The sequence below is a fragment of the Plectropomus leopardus genome, chromosome 4, assembly GCF_008729295.1.
Source record: "Plectropomus leopardus isolate mb chromosome 4, YSFRI_Pleo_2.0, whole genome shotgun sequence".
Taxonomy (NCBI): domain Eukaryota; kingdom Metazoa; phylum Chordata; class Actinopteri; order Perciformes; family Serranidae; genus Plectropomus; species Plectropomus leopardus.
In genome coordinates, this window is record NC_056466.1 from 15,271,208 (window position 1) to 15,292,374 (window position 21,167).

General features: G+C 41.4%; 1 long non-coding RNA gene across 1 annotated transcript in view; it reads right to left on the reverse strand.

The window, feature by feature from the left end:
* Positions 1–21,167, reverse strand: part of LOC121941702 — a 51,027-nt gene that overhangs the window by 24,983 nt on the left and 4,877 nt on the right. The window contains exon 2 of the long non-coding RNA XR_006105771.1: positions 19,429–19,484. This is a non-coding gene — a long non-coding RNA (uncharacterized LOC121941702). The remainder of the gene's footprint in view (positions 1–19,428; positions 19,485–21,167) is intronic.

A 21,167-nucleotide genomic window follows, 5' to 3' on the forward strand; every position in this document is an offset into this window, starting at 1 on the left:
CAGACTCCCGCTAGCTGCTCCCTGGTCACGTTAGCAGCTGTGTTGGTACAGCTGGAGATATCGCTGGAGAAATCAACACATCTCTTTCCATATGGCAAAACCATGGATGGTCGTGCAACATTTTGTACACCTCGTCATAAATGGACAAGTTATAGAGCGTTAGTGCTGACACTAAAAGTACTACCACATCCTGCATTAATGACACAGCCTTTGTCAGGAACAACCCCCTCCACCGGTACCTCACAACACAGGACCCAGGTACACTAAATTAACGCCACCACAGCATATCAACCAAGACATACATTCACCTGCAAGCCAACTGCACAATAAAAAATGTAATCAACACAAGGTTTACAACCCATTACCCAGGTACACTAAATTAACATCAATACAGCACAGATTCACCTGCATCTCCACAGGATTTACAGTACAGGAAAACTCAAAGCTAACAGCACAATAACCAAGGGATAGTAGTTGTTTGTCGCTATCATACGTTGCCTATCTTTCTGGCCCACTGAATGTCAGCATTGCTGTAAAAGAACTTAGTATCTGTATGAGATTGACAGTAAAATTGCTTTTACTTGTTAGTCTGTCATTGTTTTCACTTGGTCAGCTCATTAATAAAAAGACTGTTGTTGTTTTTTGGGGTTTCAGTTTATTGTGTTTTTCCCCTCCTGTGTTCCTGTGCTGCCTTTCCCTCGTTTACCCAGCTACACACCTGTCCTGCATTAGTCTCATTAGTCCTCTCTTGCTGCAGAGTTGTCCCAGCTCCCTGCCTGTTTTTCTAATTACCTACCTCCCCTCACCTGAGCTTCTCTTGGACAACTTGGATGAAAAGACTTTTTCACCACTTTTCTGACTGGATTTGACAAAAGCTTGATTTGCAAAGAAGCTCTGCTGTTGATGAAGAAGATGCTCCCCGGTACAAATAAATGTTTGTTGATGTTTTGTCATTGATTGGCTAATAGAGGAGCAGATATGAGTGATTGCAAAGCTGGGGATCAATGTTTCAAACAGATAACAAGATGCTGCCAGCTGGTATTCTGCAGCCCAGAGGCCTGGCCTGGTCGCCAGTGCATCGTGAAAACCTAACAGGGATTGTTGTTGAGAAAGGAAAACATCACATTCCAATGGTCATCATGCATGAATTGTATTTTTTATACTGTTAATGTCAAATGTAACAATGTATTTGTGTAGTGGAGGATAGTGCTAATTTCAGGATTGGCTGAAGGAGTTTGACTGCCAAAGCGAGTAATCTCTGCTCACTACAAGTGTTTAGGATGGCAGAGAGTCTGGACTGAACCAGAGAGAGAAACAGTGTGTTAAGTTCATGTCATCTGGATGGGTTTACCTGGCTATCTCGTTTGTATTTAAGTTTTGGTTTTCAGTTTTTGTTGGATCCTTGAGTTGACTGTGTAATATTTGCTTGCTGTTTTCTTGGAGTATAGAGTGATCTTTTTGAGTTCCTGTTGCCTGCCGTCCCCTGCATTTGGGTCCACCTGCTTCGCATCTCATGACAGTGTGGTCAACTGGGTGTTAGACATGGGCGGGTTACGAGACTATGGACCTCTGGGCCATAGACATGCAAAAGGCCCCACCATCTCTCCTACATAGAGCAAGACACTATGACTTTTGGAAGTATTGCATGTCATTGTAGTTGTTATGAGTCGTTTGTGTTTTGAATCTCCTTGTGGACATTTTGTGGCTTTTTTTTCTTAATGTGACCATAGTATCACTCACACACACACACATTACAAGCTCTTTCAACTATACAGCAATCATTTTGAGCCAACCTGTTTTAAAATGAGGAGTGGTATAGCTCTCTGACCTGTTCACACTCAACATAATTAGGCTCACTGCTGCGATTCTGTCTCTTTATCAAGAATGTTCACAAATCCCTGTGAATGACATCATCTTGTTCTGGGGAGTTGTAGCCAAACAGACAGAGAGAGAAGCAGTACCGAGCGTAGCATCCAGATCCAAGACCTCAGCAGTCACTCACTTGAGCCAGCAGACCTGGACACCAGCAGAGAAAAATATGCCAAATACCTCCCCCCGCCAACCACCACCCCACCCCAACCTTGTCCCCCCACCCCTATTATTTCTGCCCCTCTCCCTGTTCTTGAAAGCTTGGTTACATCATCCTCAGTGTCCACATTTCAATAATGCCTCTGAAATCTCCCACTGGCTACAAGACTCAGGGGGGGCTGTGATGGAGAAGAGAAATAGCAGAATGCGTGATAAAGAATAACAACAAGGAATCACTGAGCTGAAAGACAGGAGTTTAAAACATTTGGAACATGCCAATCGGATGTAGCTTTCTGTCTATCCTCCTCTTCCCTCGTAATCCCTCCAAGTAGATGTGTAGTGGTAAGCGTTTGTATTGACTCAGGCCGGTCAGCCGAGCTCTCTTTTCAAACCCCCCCTCCCCTCCGTTCAGCCGGTGGGGGGGCTGTGAGCTCCATGCAGACCCAGCCATAGCAGACATTTTTGTGGTGAAATCATTAAACCCACGTGCAGCTCTCTCTCTGTGGTCACTGGGGGTCGTGCTCCTCTGCCTTTAGCTGAATAAATCATAAAGTTTGCCGGGGGACCACACAAGAAGCCAGCGCAGTGCAGCCAGCCCATCCAGTCTATGCAGCCAGCGCAAAACACATGCACACGCACAGCCCCAGACCTTGTTATTTTTCAGAAAAACACCAGCAGCGAGACAGAGACAGAGGAAGCGAGACAGAGAGAGAGAGAGAGAGAGAGAAAGAGAGAGAAAGAGAGAGGCGAGGAGGCAAAACTGCAAAGGCACAAAAAACAAGAGAGAACATTGGACAGGATATAAAGTCAAGGAGATGATAAAACTAAGAAATTAACAGGTCCTCTAAAACAGAAAAGAAGAAGTGCAGGAATAAACAGACAAACAGAGTACAGTGAGGGAATTAAACTGAAGCTAAAAAAAAACACTGGAGAATCTGAAAAAGATGTCAACAACATTTGCTAGTAACATCAGCTCGCATGGAACTGAACAAACACAACATTTTTGTGACCGGGCTCAGGAGCATCATAAAGGAGAGAGATCCTCTCTCCCTCTCTGTCTCTGTCTGGATGACCTCGCCAGACTGATCCTTCAGACAAGACCTGACTACTAGAAGAGGAAGCACTGTCCTGTCTGAGGATCACATACTGTCTGGGGAACACTTAAACAGGGCCGGCTGAGAATGTGTGTACGTGTGTGTGTGTGTGTGTGTGTGTGTGGGTGTTTGTCTGTATTTGCGAGCTGCACCAATTAATACCATAAATTACTTGAACAGATAACTACTAAAACTGTCACTATGATTTTATAGAGGGAAAAGCTTCTGTTTGTGGACACTTTACAGACACATTTCCATTTGTACCAGAAGATCAGCGCTCAACGTCTTTGCTACACTTGTGGAAGTATTCAGACCTTTTATTTAAAGCTGTGCTTGTCAATGTTTTTATATTAACAATGGATCAAATGACTGCATCAAATGTGAACGGGGTAACTTCTACTCATGATCCTACAGTTCCCCTCAGCTCAACAGAGCTTGCCACCGTCTTTTAGTTTGTTTCAGTTGCACAGCTGTCAACTTTACTGTATGGTTCCTTCTACCTTCTTGCTTCCTGTTTTAAGCAAAAAAAAAAAAACAAAAATCAGATAAACCTACTGTATGCTATTGTCAACGCATCAAACAGCAGACAGATAAAGTTAACACCTAGCTGGTGAGTATAGTGGAGTATTTCGTGGGTAAAGTGCCAGATATTTCCGTCAGGAGTTTGTAGAGACCAACAACAGACCTAAAAGAGTGAATGACTTAAATTATCAGGTGGCTAGTAACCAACCCAATCGGCAGAATAAATGTTGGATTAGTACGTTTTTGCTAACCACTGATATGTTACATTTGTGCGTTTTATATGTTAAAACGTTTGATGGTGTTTTGCCTTGGCATTACGTGGCATTGTTGACACAACCACTGCTGGAAATGTGGCAATGTTACTCTAAAAATACTCTGTTTTTGTCTCCACAACCACCGCAGGAAATGTGCCGACTTCAACTAAAAAAATCACCAAGTTATTGTCACAACAACTAAGACTGGAAATGTGCCTTAGTCACCTAAAAAATACCCAGTTGTTGTTGCCATAAACAATTGTCATGATGTGTCGTTAAAAAACACAGCTTGTCTCAAACGGTGGTCTGCAGCTTGGCAGAGGTTTCACTTAGCCTTAACGCTATAACTATCCCCAGCAGGTAATCCAAACTCTGTTACTATTAACAAAAAGAACTGTGATACATATGACACCTACAAATGTAGTCAGTGGTTTGCAGAAATGTACAATGCCAAAATTTTCTTCTGGCAACTCAGCTGCTAGAAACGTGATTCCGCCCCAAGTGGCCAAAACCAGGTCTTGCAGCTTGCAAGTCGAAGTAAAATGTAGTGCTAAAATGTAAAAATACTTATTCCATGTTAAAGTCAAGTTAAAGTTAAAGAACACAAGTATTACCAGCAAAAGACTCATTAAGCAGCAAAGGCCTTGATATTATTATATATTGTATTACTTTTTCCTTTATTCATGATGTATCAACATGTATGCAGCATTATAATGTTGTGGCTGTGACAAGTAACTGTTAAATAATAAAGTGGGGGAGTAAAACGTGAAATATAAAGTAGTGTTAAATTAAAGTATGAGGGTACAATATATTTGTACCTGAGTACAGTATTTCAGTCATTGTACTCCACCAACACTTCTTTTCAAGATGTAATGACTAGTCATTACATATGGGAACCATGCATTTACTCCAATGCATCATCAATACACCCACTCCAACATTAAGTCAAACAAACTCTCCCAACAACCTGAGGATGTACGATAATATCAGCATGTAACTGGTAACGGCCAGTATCGGCTTTAAAATGAACAGAATCAGCAAATATGGTTTATATTATTTTACACAGTCAATGAATATTACATAAAAGCATTGTATTTCATGTCTCTATCTACTTATCTGCTGCTGGTAGGCCATCACAATATGAGTATGCATAATATGATGTTAACTCCACTATAGAAGAGACTTAATGATCGCTAAAATTAGGTGGAGAAAAAAATATTGGTATTGGTTACTGGCCGTATTAGTTGTATATCAGCATATCGGTTACTGGCAAAAAACCCAATGCGTGTATTTCTACAACAATGCTTTTTTTGAATAATATGTACTGACTTTCTCCAACTTAAATTCAAAACATTAACAAATCTAAACCACCAGGCCACAGCCACCAAATGCTGTTCTTTAACACCCCGCTGTACTGCTTTGTTGTCCGCTCTTTCTTCACCTCCATCAAGCCTCTGTCACCTGACTAAAAGGTGGGGGTCGTCACGCGTGTCACAGTGAGAAATGTAAGTGGCAGAGCAGCCCGGAGAAAGAGGAGAGGGTGAGGGTGGAGGTTGAAACTCTACCCTCACCGTTAACGGAGGCCTTAGCACCTCTCGACCCCGGGCCACACATTTCTGAGTGAACTTTGGCCCTGTGACCACACCAGTGGTGCTGGGTACCTCCTTGAGTCATACACACACACACACACACACACACACACACACAGACACACACACACAGACACACACACACACAGACACACACACAGACACACACCCTCTGGCTGGCAGGCAGGCAGGCAGCCATTACCTGGAGATTGTATCAGTGTCAGTTAGTGGGGGATTCTTGCTCCCTGGGGTAAAGCACAGAGGGCAGGCGCCTGATCTCTCTGTGAAATGTTAATGTGGAACAAAACAGGCTGAACTTTGAGTGTAGCAATATGCGGAGCCCTTCTCATCGGTCAAGAAACACTATCCCCTTTAGCATCAATTGGCATGTGACCAAACCAAAACAAATCAGACAGCTTTGAGTGCTTTGTAAAAGCTTTGTAAGCACACATTGATGGTTCCACAGTTGGATCACTGAGGCATACTTTACAGTATATCTTCAGCCTTCATTAGACTGAGAAAAAAATCTCCCGTTCAAGCTACAGTAAGAGTTTTCATTAGCACTGGTATTTTCAATTTTGAAGACAGCAAATTGGCCAAGGAATGCAGCTTGTTCCTTATCAAAGTCTGGAAGCCGGGGATCTGGAAATGCCTTGCTTTGTTGAGCGTTTAGTTTATCTGTCCCGTAATTGCACATTGTAAAACTGTCTTTCTGGGCTTCTTGCTATCCCCAGTGGCCAATGTAACCATCTGGCCCTTGCAAAGATCTGAGCAGGAAGTTATGTGAGACGTAAGAAGACAGGAACTCTGATAATGGATGTTTAGCCTCAAATAAAGTGGCTGATTCTTCGGTGATCCCATCATTGTCTGAAGTACCTGTCACCATGTGTTTGACAACCTTCCCCAAAGTCGTCAGTCTTAACAGTTTGAAACATGAGCAAATTGGCTTAATTTCTTTCAGAAACATTGGAAAAAGGTAAAGAGCAACTTTAGAAGAGATGACCCAAAAACTAGCTAAAAGTAATAATGAGGTATTTTAAACATAGAATAAGAAAATGACCTATACATATATACACATATATATACACATATATATACATATATATATACATATATATACACACATATTTCCAGACTTTGATAAGCCTATAATTTAAGTGATAATTGTTATTCATATTTTTTGGGGACATTTTTTCCTAGTTTTTAAAAATGATTTCCCAAATCTAACAATTTCTTGCAATTTGCAGATCATTATTTTCTTCTTTTCAATGTTTTCATGGTTAACATCACTTTTTCTGCATTGAGATTCTCAACAGGACTTTAACAAGTGTTTTTTGTTAGTCTTTTTTTTTTTTGCACAATGCACTCTGCAATGGTGTACAGGTGGAAAGCAAGCGTGTTACTCGACCTAGTATAAATGGTTCATTGAATCAGAAATTCTGGCATCTCTTTACCTAAGTGCAGGTGGATAGAGCACACAGCCAAGTCTTTGTGAAAACTAACATTGCAATTTCACTATGGGGAACACCTGCTGTATTCCTGCACAAATATGTCTCTATTATGAGTTTATGTGTCAACTGCATGACAAGGTAAAACATTTTTTTCTTCATTATTTTACCTTTATATTGCTGATATTCCGTCATTTCGGGGCTTGTAAGGTTATTGAGACACATGTTCTTTGTCTATCTTCATCATGCTTTAACAATAAATCACTCTGTTAACACATATGAGCAGGTGGCTGGCAGCCTCTCACCAACCCAGTCACACGCTTCGACTGTACAGGGCGAGCGTGCATGTGATTACGCCCAGCATCCTTACCCAGAGGCTTTCAGAAACCTGGAGACGGACACAGTGATATTAAGACAAGGAGGTCCGAGGAGAGTCACCCCTCTCAGGGCACCCCCTCTGCACAAATCCCTCTTTATGCTCCTGTTTATTATGGTCCCAAGTAATCCATGCCTTGTGCACTACACCAGAGCTGCCATATGTCAACATCTTGCTGGTGGTTTGCAGGGTTCCAAACAACAGATAGGGTGCACTGAACCTACCAAGTAAACTTTATAAAACACATTCAGCAGAACTATAATTATTTACAAAACCAGAGCATGGGAATATTTTTAGTAGGGGAGGGTTTTTTTTTTTTTTTTTTGGACATAACAGAAGTTTGTTGCCCACAGCCTTTGTGATAAAAACTTTATTAAGAAGTATATTTTCCAAGGCCCCTGACAAAGCTGGAATCACTTACTAGAGTGAGAATGCTGTATTGTATATGAGCTTTTCCCAGAGAGGCTAACACACAGGTTTGTGTGTGTCAACATTTCATCTTCAGTATTCAGTGCCTTACTGGTCTAATGGAGGGTTCTGCAAAAATTAGTCCACCTTTCCGTGGAGCAGGCGTGGCAAAGACGGGTGGGGAGAGGGGTTGTTGGTGAGGAGCGAGGGGGGTTATTTTTGTGAGCACCCCTACAATGCTCCACCTGTGCCTCAGCCATACCCCAGAGGACCACCCACTTAGGGAGAGAGAGGGCAGTCGAGAATCCCTATAACCTCTTTGGGTGGGCAATAAGGCCGTGCGCTGAAGTAGAGTGTTTGAGACAACTGAAAGACTCAGGAGGAACGACTCTCAGTGAATACTATCACACCACCAGCGAAGAATAGCAAGTGCTGGTGTGAATTAAAGAGGTGCTACATCAGGGCAGCCTCTGTGTGTGTGTGTGTGTGTGTGTGTGTGTGAGTGTGTGTGAGTGATAATAGTAGTAGCAGTAGTAGTCGTAGTAGTACATGCATATCTGTATGTGTGTGGTGTGAAGTTGTTTAAGAAGAGAGAAAAACTGAAGATTTTAGTTATCATTACAGGAATTATATGGTAGATTTCCAAACCTTAATTTCATCATAAAACTCAGGCAAATCCGAAAATCACCATCCTAATCACGATGCTATAAATATTTAACTTTCACAAATTCTCTGACACCTCCAGACACTCCTCTCATCCCTCTAATCGCCACTTTCATGGTGAATTTCATGCAGATAACCATAACCAGACAACTGCAGATAAACATTAATAACTGTCAGTTGTGATAGCAGCATGAAACAGCGAACAGCCGATGAGTAGCAGGCCTCCACAGAAGACACACAGAGATCTCAAAGGTCAAAGACACACTTCACCATTACTGACATAACGCTGAGCAGGTTTGGTGCAGAGGGAATCCTTTTGGTAATATGAAACACCAGGGACAAAGATACAAAGTCCAGGACATTAGTGTGCTACCACCAACAAAGGCTGATATACTGTAGTTTGTAAAGATTGTAAATCACTATAAAAATTTCATTAAAAAATTATAGAGCCCTTGGGCATTTTCAGACCAGAGGAACTTTTTAATAGTTCTAAGAACCACCCTTTTTTTATTGTCCACACCGCAAGAACAAGAAATGATGCCCCACTATAAGCGACCAATTCGCCTAAATTCACGTCCGCCCTGCCCCACTTGTCACTGGTGTCCATCCACAATCCCTCACCACATTCTCTACCACAGAAAGTTTGACTTAAGTTATTTCCTGAATTTATGCAGAGCTGTTCAGAAAGTCACTGGAGGTGCAGCTTAAGGGTGTTGTTTTGATGTGAGATAAGTTTGAATTTTTTAAATTGACGCTTCCTCTGGTCACGCCGCCAGCTCGGTTCGCGTCTCTGGTATTCCAGCATGCTTTGCACGGGAAATCAGTCGCTTCCCAATACACAATAAATGGGAGCAGACTTTTGGTCAGGTGCAGTCTCATATATTGGGGCATGCACCCTTAGAACGCTGTTTTGAGGGACTTTTTTAACTCATATTTTAGGGTAATATTCTCCCTGCACAAAAGGAACCATGAGTGAGGCAAGTGCACGTTTATTGATTAGCTGTGATGATGTTTTATTTGATTAAAATATCTGTAAAGACCAGTTTCTACTGATCTTAAACACTCAAATGGGTCATGAATAGTAACTCTTTTCTAATGATCCCTTTTATGCAGGTTTTCTGTCCAACTAAATATGCATTTGAAGAGGTTTTGTCTGTATCTGGGCATTTTGTCCATCCACAGAGCCCGCTTTGTCCATCAGTGCTGCCAGGGTGATTTTAGTTTGCCCTCTCCCTAAGTAGACTAGATAGGGCACAAAACATTCAAGAGGGTCTGGACCTGATATAGGAGACATTAACCTCCTTATCTGTGAGTGTAAAGCTAGAGGTCAGTGTTTATTATGGCCTTGTTTGACCTTGGGGATTTAAGGCGTTGTCAAGCTTTAACCAAAGTGCTTGTCAGATGGTCAAAAAGCATCTGAAACAACCTCCTCCTTCATGTTTTCAACATCAAATTTCGATGGGTTTGCGTCTGACAATTTTTGTAACTTTCTGTGGTTGTCTATGTGACAATTTGACCTTTTTTAAAACGCCTTTTGGCAGGTAGGATTAAACTTTTAGACTACTATTACTATTGTCACTTTTAGCATTAACAAGTCATCCTTCGTGGCTGTAAGCTGACGTGGAAAGAGGACACATCATGAAAAAGTAGTGTGGTTTGAGCAATCTCCAGTCTTTAGGGTTCATACTGTGAAGCCTTTGAGGGACTGAGCTAAAAAAGAGTTTAACATAATAAAGGGAATGTTATAAAAATAAAATATAAAAAAATAAACATTGGTCACTGATTAAAAACACATGCTGCATCAATCAATGCTTGGGAACCAAAGATCTGGCATGAATAATATACAGTAAAGTGTAAATTTCAACATCTTTTCATTGTTGGTCATTCTGGCTGAGAGTAAGTGTAAATTATACATAATGGCGAGGTGTAAGGATGAGCGTCTGGCTCTGTTTGCTTGTATCTATCTTTGCTTATATGTATGTGAGTGATTGATGGCTGAGAAAAGAGGTGAAGGCCTCCTCCCCGGTGGTCTGGCTGGGCTCTTAGCCACTGTGCAATGATCGCTGCTGCTGCTATCCCTGACCCACATCACCACATCATTGACACTAAACCGACCGCCAATCTTCCGCTGGCCCGTTGCCCTTGGCACTGTCTGCGCTGGAGCTGTTTGGATTATCACCCCAGTCTATAATGAAGACTGAACAATAATGAAGAGGAACACTGTATCCACAAACTACAAGATAAAGTTTGTTTGTCTATCATTAATGTCAGGCCGACTGATATTTCCCTCATTTCAAAAAAAAAAAGTGGTTTGCACTGATGCACAGGCCAACCCTGCGGTGCACGTGTTAAGTGGCAAACACAGGGAGGATAAAACAGCTCAGGAACACTATCCCATGTTCAAATAAACAGAGGTGTGTGGGGTCTGAAGGACAAACACACATTCATTAGGTGTCTCAGTGCCTCCAGGCCCGTAGTGTTTGCGCAGTGATGCGCGTGCACACACACGCACACACGCGCTCGCACACAAACACACACAAACACACACACACACACACACACACACACAGTTGCCCTTACTCTCTCCTTTTTTTTTTTTTATCTCATTCTCTCTTTTTCTCAGACACTCACATTCACACAGAGTCCAACCCCCAATTAGACAATCAAACAGCTCCACTGACCCTTAGCTTCTCTGGGATTTGGAGTTTACACCCCGACATGGGCCGCCCATTCCTGTTTACCCAAGAAACCTGACTGATGGATTGTATTGTTTGGCCTTTTGCAGCTATAATTGGCTCTGTTGTATAGGTTAAAGCTTGGGATATATTCTGCAGACCCCAAACATGCCACGCATGGCCTCAGGGTCAATAACACTCATATCAGTCCAGGGCCCCCTAAATGGTAAAAGGGTCAGGAGTGAACGTCACTGGCTCGCAAACGACATCAGTCGGTGGTGATGACTTCACCATCCCACCAGTCCTCCGTCTCCTTGCTCCCGAACCAGAGACACGAGCTTGGCCAAGCATGCCTTCTAAACCCTCCCAGCACCCAGTAAATATTTAGCCAGGACTACACACTGTGACACACAGCCAGTCCAAACAACTCGCTAAACAATTATCATTGGCATAATCTGTGTACTGCACAGCCTCCTTTATGTATCTATGTGTCAATATAGTATTTGGCTTTAAAACGCTATGTGATATTTTGTTGACTTGAAACGTCAAATTGTACTGACTGTGCACTAACTATCATTCTGACACCACAGGAAAAAAACAAAAACAATCCAAGCTGTGAAGTCAATGCTTTAAATAATGTCCAGGGGCTGCGGTGTGCTCTCACGAGCAACACTGTACCACCAAAACAAAATATTACAATTTTGCATTAAACAAATTGAAGGCACACATGACAAGTCAGTCTTAAATGTTGATAACAAGACCAGAAACATGGCAAAGGTGACTGCAGTTCCATTTTGGAAAGTTGCCGGGTGAGTGGCATTGCAACAGCGATTATATTTTGTATAATTTTGCAATTAATACATCACAGCTGCAGAACAAAAAGTCTCAATGTCTATATGACTCAGCCACCAGCTAATTTTTTACATCACTACCTTCTCAAAAAAACATTCAGCAACTTGCTTATAAATTTAAAGTTTGAAAGGAGTTCGTTGAGACTGTATGTTATGATGGAAAATAATTTTATCGTGTATCTACAAGAGTCATAAATGACTGTGCCACTGGTTGCTAAGCATTCAACAAAGACAGGTACAAACACATGACACCTCTGTGTTTGGCCACTGGTGAAGTTGTCACACTTGGGTATGCAAACATTTGCTAAAATATGGCTTCCTCCCCTTTGCTGCTCGCTAATGAGGCTGCAGGCACAGTGATTTAAGGATGTCCAGCATTTTGCGGTCGATCCTGGAGACCACGCCATTTCCAATAAATGAGGAGATTTTTTTTCTCCACTTTTTTAATGTGTTCAAGTTTGTGTTACACTCTCAAGTTACATTTCCGTCTACACTGGAGGTCCACAGTGGTGATGAATCAAGACAGAGCTCACAGTAACTGAGCTGTATTCTAACAATGATAGAAGTTTGCATATTGCGACTGTGGCTACCCATAATGCCAAACACTATTTTGATTACCAGATAATGTTGTTACTGTTTATTAGTTAGCTAGACAGAGATAAAGCACAACGTTTGAAGCGACTCAGTGGAAAATATTGGGGTTTGAAACAGACAGTAAACATTGTAAGGGGGGAAAAATCTAACACAAACTGCATGTCTGATGCAAAAGAAAGAAAAAAAGGTTGTTTGATACATGTGCATTGAAAATCGAAAGTCAGTTAAGAAAGGTAGAGTTTTAGTTTTCTAGTTTCAGTTTAAGATTTAAATATCCACTTTTGGTGGAAATTCAGTAATGGTTCGGTTAACGAACATCAATTTTTCATGGTAGAAAAACAACTGCATTTCAGGGCTCTATCCAGGCTGCTAAAAAACGCCCATGTTTGTCAGCTAAAAAGCCCCTGGAAACACAGAAATGGCCATGTTTGTTTGCTTAAACCCTGCTGGAAACACAGAAAACAGTTGCTGAAAAACAACCACATTTGGTAGCTAAAAAAATGCTGGAATCTCACTACAAACAATTGGTTTGTTGCTCTCAAATTAGTCTGTAGCTTGGCCCACAACTCACCTGTGTATCATGCCATTCACCATCCCCTCCACCTTCATATAACAAAGTCAACTTTTAGACTATGTCGACTGTGGTTTGCAGAAACGTACAAAGCAAACATTTCTTCTGGTGACTGGACTGGGTTATCTGATCAGTGGACGGCGCTGACTGAAATGCATGTCAAATGTTTGTCAGCCCATATAGACCCATACAAGGTGTGCATGCTGATGAATATAAAATATATTTTTCTTGACTTTTGTGCACCGAGGACTGCCACTAACCTTTATTGACCTCTTAGAAACCAGTATTGATATCCATAGAATTAATTTCTCACTACATAAAGCTATAGGGTAGCCCTGCAGAGAGCCTAAGGAGATACTAACGAGAAACTAAAAAAGTGTTAATGAATGAGGTTGATGGATAAGGAATTTCCAAAAAATTACCATGTATTTCACCCCCCCGCCCCCCCCCCCCTTTTTCTTTTAAAGCAAACCTTTCAAAGTACTCACTTTCTGGTAATAATCCACAAATTAATCAAACATCCATAGATATACAGCACTGTTGTAATTTCTGTTTAGTAATTAATTAGCACGAAAGTGCTGTAATGTGTACCAAATGTTCATGCAGCTCAGTTAGAACAGGACAACGGAAATCAACATCTCCTCTCTGGAACAACTGCTACATTTTATTCGATGAATAACTAAACAGCAAACCAAACAACACTTGAACAGTACAGTGTAAAACATGAAGCAAGTTCAACAATGTTTGAGCATCACTGATGGGATCCAACCGCAACAGCACTGTCCAGTTGACCACACAAATATTTGGAGTACGCAGTGATACTTGGCAGTCTCCTTCTCCCTGAAACAGCATGCAAGCCACAGGTTGTGAAAGATTGGTAGGGAAAAAATCCACTTTCCCAAGGAAGAACAAGTGTTGAAATGCATCCGAATGTTGCACTGTGGTGTACAAATGATTTATGAACAACCCATCCTTTAATTTTCTCACTGGTTTATCTCACCAGCGTTGTCGAGTTCGGTCAATTCTCCCTTGGATATCAGAATTCACAGAGCTCTTTTGGTGGGCTGAGTGCACCACAAGAACATAAAGGCTCAGTTCATTTAGCATCTTAATAAAAAACATGCCATATGGCTTCTATGTCTTGGCCTGTAAAATCATAACAGCCTTACTAATCAAAGACATTGTGTAAAAGGAATACTGGTTCCACTTGTGGTTTGATGTTGGCAAGACATCCCATTTCCTTCTTTATATTCCTCTGCCAAAGACTGAATAAAGTCAGTATTTTACAGCAAATTAACACAAACTGGACAACTATGAGTATCGACGTCAAACACCTGCTCATGCAGGCCACCATTCAACAATGTTGCTGTTCACGATTATGTACAGTAAGTACCAGATGGATTTTAAAACAGACCCCTTAATTAAAGGGCTGGATCATGGAAAGTAAAGTTATACACAGGTTTGTATGATACCTAACAAGTCCATGCCCCATGAATGATGTCATCACATTACATACTTATCTGAAATTACATATTTAACATACAGTTAGGTTAGGTGTAGCAAAAGACACATGGTTAGGTGTTAGTGTTGAGCTAGTTTTGGGCAAGTAAGTTCTGTGGGTTAGACCTGAGAAAAGAAATATGTAGACAATGTATATCAAAATTACTCAAGGTTCCCACACATTTTCAATGACAAAATCTCAAAACTTTCCCATGACTTTTTGAGGGCTCATTATGGAAAATATAAGAAAAGTTTATTTCCTACTCGCCCGGCCTTTTTCAAACTCTATTCAAACATAATTTCAGTTAGAAGTGTACATTGCAGGAGAGAAGGAAAGTGGGGAGAAAATGAAGAAATGTATGTGAAGATAAAACATTGCACATTGCTGCATATTAGATCTACTTTATGTCGACAGCTTCAGAAAATAAATTTGCTGTTATGTTACATAACATGGACAGTTAGCCATGGGAGATTACTGTAACAATTTCATTTTACACAACGAAATCCACTACTTTTTCAAAACTTTCAATGATTTTTACTGTTTTCCATGACCTTGTCAGGCCTGGAAAATGTTGTGAAATTCCATGACTTTTCCAGGTTTTCCATGACCGTTGGAACACTGATAACTCAAAATGAACTCACTCCTGAAAACTGAAATGTCGGAAAAGTCATGTGTTTGTTTGACAAATTCATCACTTCAATCTGCCTCTTTATGTAGGCTTTTCTTCTTTACTCCCATCAGCCCATTAGTCACGTTATCAAAGCCTCAAGACTATGTGGGTTATATTACTGGCTCATGATTGCGTGTTATAGACAAATTGTGGTACATTACTTTTTGTAGGTAAACGTACAAACAATGCATGAGAACACCCTGCCTCAATTTAATGAAAGTGAATGGAATTTAATTTGTGGTGTTCACAAAATTAAAACACAAGTCAACAGACATGCTAGCAGCTTAGTGAGTGAGTGAGTATGTCAGCCACATGGTGCTTCAAGCATGCAAATATGCTCACAATGTAATGCTAACATGGTGGTGGAGAGCATGTGTGATGTTTACAATGTTAACCATGTTAGAAGCACAAAGCACAAAGTTTAGCTTCAGCTCATGGGAATGTCATTAGTTTTATTTGGGCATACACCAAAATACTGGAGCAGCAGATCTAATGATGGCACTACAGGAAAGTCAGAGGATCACTAACGTTATCAGCGTTTGTCCTTAGGGAGACAAGTCTTACCAAATTCCAAATCTTCTAGCAATCCATCCAGTAGTTTTTGAGATACTTAAGTCAGGCTCAATGATGCAGTATGATCTGATTTTAAAATTCTGCTGCAGTTTCAGGCCATGTACATGCACAGAATTCAAACTTCTGCTTATAGACTTGTTAAACAGGAGACGCCACTTTTCAGACAAAAAATGCCTCTCTGACAAGGAGAGGATGGATAAGCAGCAGAAGGAAACATTTTATCAGAGACTTTGTACATCTCAAGTCATGTAAGTATACTTAAAGTCCTTGGTGGTCCAATACTGCTATCAGCATCTGGAATGTAGCACAGTGGGGACTGCACCCAGCAAGCTCTGTTCTGTATCTTTGCAATTAGCTGAAGATAAACTTGGTGTTTTACACTGTCTTGATTTATTCTTTGTTTCCTAAATTATTTACAAAATTATCTTTCCCACAAGAAAGTACAAACATGTAGCCTGTGTTTATGGTCACTGACTTTCGTTAATTTGTTGTCTGCTTTAAACGGCTATGACGGGAGTACGAAGATAATGATGCAGTGTTTACGTTTTTGAGTGTTTAGTGGTAATAAGCCTGCAACTGTTTGCCTGTTTTTGTGCTCTTGTGCGGACAGGCTTACGCACATTTATGAAAGACATCTGCGGGTTTCGGACCATGTCAGAGACAGCTCGTCTGTCCAAGTGTCAGTGTGATGGAGGGTTTGAGGAATGGGAGGGGGACATACAGTGGCAGACAGGGCAGTGACCCCATCCGTCTGAGATGAACCCTGCTGGGAGAGGGCCAAGGCCGGGGACACAACTGCTCAATCACACAGTGCATTTACAGGCACTTTGGTGACAGGGTTACTGTCATATTTTTGCATTATCTTGAATTATTTGTGTAAATAAGAAGAAAAATCTGGGTTTCTTGGCCATGAATATACTTATTTGTGTTTCTTAACCTTTTAAAACCTGAGAAAATTGGCTTGATTTCTTTCAAAAACATGGAAATAAGGCAATGAGCACCAAAAATTAGCGATAAAAAAAATAGTTTAAAAAAAGAAAATAAACACACACATATAGCACAAAGAAAAAATAAAAAAGCAAAAAAGAAATTACCAGGAAAAAAGTGTTTAAAAAAGTAGAATCATTTTGTAACATAAGTTTCAAAACAGTTTTGTACGTCTACTCATTTCTTGCAATTTGTAGAACATTTCTTAATAAAATGCTCATTGTCTGTTTTCTTCCATGTTTTTGAAACAAATCGCACCAAGTTGCTTGTGTTTAAATTCTTGTGAAATTTGCCTCAAAGCAGCACAAGAAAAGTGATGTCGCTTTGCATGATAAATATTTCAATGTAGCAAAGACAAGAAATATTTTTACTGGTAGCTGTGGATCCTTGTATCCTAAAAATTTATCCGAAGTCTAACTAAAAGTGAAACTGACACTAAGACAGCTGGTCCAAATGCTTGTACAATAAATTAAAGTCACATAATGTCACATAACTTATCAATAACACTTTGCTCAAAAACATGCCAGAAGAAACCTGATTTCTGCATGTAGCAACTCCAGATTTTACAATAACCTGGTTGTTATGGTACACATAGAATCAATTCTGTGATTTCCAAATTTAACCATATTTTTTCACAGTAACCTGTTCTCTCATGTGCATGAAAAAACATAGTGACTGACTCAAAGCTGCCTTCACTGGGGCCAACATGAAGACCACCTTCTGACACAGTGCTCGCTCTGCTGCTAATGAGAACCTTAAGGCCATGAGGAGGTAAAACACATCTGACTAACACACAGCCGTGCATGACCAATCTGGAGACTTTGTAGCTATTTAAGTGTTAGGTGATACATAAAGAGTAATAGCAGGGGCAAGGTGGAAATGCACCTGGACATAAATAATGAAACATGTTGATGTCACACTGAGTTTAGAGCAAGTGAGGCTAACAAAAGCAGTAGCAAATCTGGCACGTTACAGTTTTCAAGCTGTTGAATCAAAGCTACCACCAAATACCTTCCATGGCTTGCATGAACCAAAAACACAAAGGAGACCACAGTTTGAATTACATTAAGGGAGGCAATATGAAAATGTATACTGTAATAACTGGGCAGTGTTTTCTAGCAGACGTACCATGGACTAACTGAAAGGGATTAGAACAAAAACATCCTGACAGGGGAGGCTGGCACATTATAAAAATGAGTCATGCTTGGTAACCAGATCCCAGACAAAGGGGAAGTTTTCACTTTGGCTTTTTGATATAAAAGAACAAGGGCCAGACAAGGAAATATTACTCTGAAATGAGACCTCAAAACAATTCCCTGGGACAATAAAACACAGTGGGTTCCCAAACAGTGACCTTTGTATGGCGGGATGAAAGGAAAAAAACATCTCAAGAATGATTCCACACCACACCTAACTGCCTTTTTGGAGCGCCTGTTCCATTCACCTCTTTTCCTTCTGTTGTAAAACGATCCCAACGCAAAGAAGCTGTGTAAACCGTGATTTCACAAAATGACCACAAGCCCTGGGAATACCATATAATGTCCACTTTTGAGGGAACTCATACAGCACTGCACTATCATACCAATCATCCCTCCAAGCTGAGGACCACCTTGAGAGCTACTTTCCCAAATAGTAAGATACTTTCCATTTGCTTAATCTAAATAAGGGTGGAATTGATTCATCTGGCCAGTGTGTCTGCTAACCTTTTTGTTTGAGTGATAAAAGTTCAATATACAGTACGTGTCGGTAAAGCAACACTGCAGGCAAGTTTCCTCAGACGAAATGTCCAAGTTTAGAGTGAGAATTGATGCCTTCCATATCCACCAAGCAAGGAAGAATTTGGGGTATAAACTAACTGGCATGGATCTTAATAAAGGCAGAATTGTTCGGAAAAGGAGCAACACTGCTTGGTTTTAAGATGGTGACAAAATAATACGTGAAAAAAAATGGCATTAGAATATCATGCTGTCGAATGAGGACAACAAGGGTAGAGTACACACTTCTTTACACTAAATCTTTCCAGGCACCTTTTGCGGCGGTATGATACACACCGGGCCCATCAATTTCAGAGGTAGCGGGCAACAACCCAGCTTGTCATATACTGCCCCGTTGTCAGCGAACGTCTGTGTCAGATACAGATGCTCATAGTATAATACCAACACGTTCTTATCCAAAGTCATCACTTATTGCCACTTTGTCAGTGGACTTTCGCATCTAATGTTATGCTCTACGTATCCCTCTGCATCTGCTGTTGATGTTACAGGATGCTGCAACCAACGCCAGGAACAAAAGACACAATGCATATAATGTAAATTAACAAACTGTTCAGGAATGCCAACAACAGATGCAGGAGAATACCTGGCTTATCATAATCAGACATGAAGGTCCACTGACAAGTTGGGATGACAATGTGTTGCCTGCTCATGACATTGGTGAGCCCTTATTTATCAAACGTTCTAGACAGTGCATAAAGTGTAAAAACCACAGTCTTGCAGGCTCGCGCACACACGCACATGCGCGCGCGCGCACGCACACACACACACACACACACACACACACACACACTCTGCTTGACTTATTTGGATGCCATAAGATGAGAGGAGCACTCAATAGCTCGGGCCTACCTGATGGAGAGCCTGAGAGGCCAAGCAGGAACAGATGGGCTGAGGACGGCGGGGTACTGGGAATGAGGGAGCAAAGGGAGGGAAAGACGGGAGAGAGCATCGACAGTCAGGGACCACCATCATTGCTGCCCACACCAGACTATACTTACCACCACTCGCCCACCCGCCCGCCCACCCCATCCCACCAAATTCATTTGCAGCTCAGTGATTCTAGGCTGTAATGAATCTATAATTTGCACACATATTTTCAATTTCTCAATTTTATTTATAAAGCCCATTATCACAAATCACAATTTGCCTCAGAGGATTTTACAGCATACGACAACCCTCTGTCCTCAGAACCCCCCCACCACAACCACCACCACCAAAAAAATTCCAACAACAACCTGGAAATAAGTACAGTGCCTAACATGGTACTACTTTGAGATCTTTACAAACAAGTGGCCACAAAGAGGCATCAATCTGCAAATTAACCTCCGTCTAGCCTTTTGGGGGATTGTGCTATTTTCTATTAAAGGGTTCAGAGAGGACCAAAGAAACAGGGAGGAAGTAGAAATAGTCCCTTTCAAAGTAGGCTAGAGGCAACTGGCCAAGTACTAACAGGACTGGTCACCTCAGTGCCTGTCTTCCTTTTGCTTTCAAATTAGGAAAGACATGATCAAAGTGAAGAGAGAGATTTGAGACTCTTGAGAGGTAGAATGACCACTTCTAAGCTCCCTGTGTTGTAATCTAAAGAGCCACTGTGACGACAAATCTGGAAAGGCATCTATCTGGCTGATCAGTTTCCTGTTCAAAGCAATGCAAGCCAATGCTGCTGTATTTATCTCCCTGGAGCTATGTCATTGTATTTGTGTGTATTTGTATGCATCAGGCATTGAGTATCGCGTAAACAGTGACGGGACACTTCGTCTTCTCGACTTGTGCAACCTGGTATGTGTCTCGTGCCACTGCGCCAGGGAGCTCTGGGTGGCTTCAGTTATTCATGCCATGTGTATACTTTAGCCAAACAAGGCCTAAGGACACTCTGGGGTGGTACAGAGGAAGGAGGGGCGAGGAAGCTAAAGGCGAGGTAGTGTGGTCCGATGGTTGAAGCCAGTGATTTAGAGGCTGTTGATACCGGGCAGACAGCCCAGGCTCAGTCACTGACTCACTGAAGATGACGCTGCATAAGTCACTACACTTAAAATGTCCTCATGTGTTTAGAAAAGTTCAAGTGGATATCAGGCGCGCTCACACAGCTGGAAATCGCTACTGGATCTGATTTTCTTGTTTCTCTCTCACTTTTCCCTGAAGCTTTCATAAACAGATGGCCGAGGCTCATTAAGCTGTTGTCGGGACTATTAATGACATTGTGAACACTTTCCGAGTTCTGTATGCCTTAGGGCTTGCAATTGCCGAAGCTGGGCCATTAAAGAAGGTGTGAGAGTAACACAATGCTGCTGTGTGCTGCAAGGTGAGGGATGGAAGCCATGAAAGAAAAGTACGCACATGGCTGAATTGCTGTTAGCAGTGGGCTGAAGTTAATAATTTCATGTTGGTGGTGGGGCTGAGAAAAATGGTATGATGCGGTGTGATTTCAGCAGTGTGAATGTGGAGTGTTAAAGGAAGCTGGATCTTTTCACTCTGCAATGGTAATGCTTATATGCACCGTATGGTAGAGGTGAGCACACTACAGTCATACCGTCAGATAAGTACCTGCCACTATCTTCCTTCAGATAATACCTTTGTCATACGTTTCT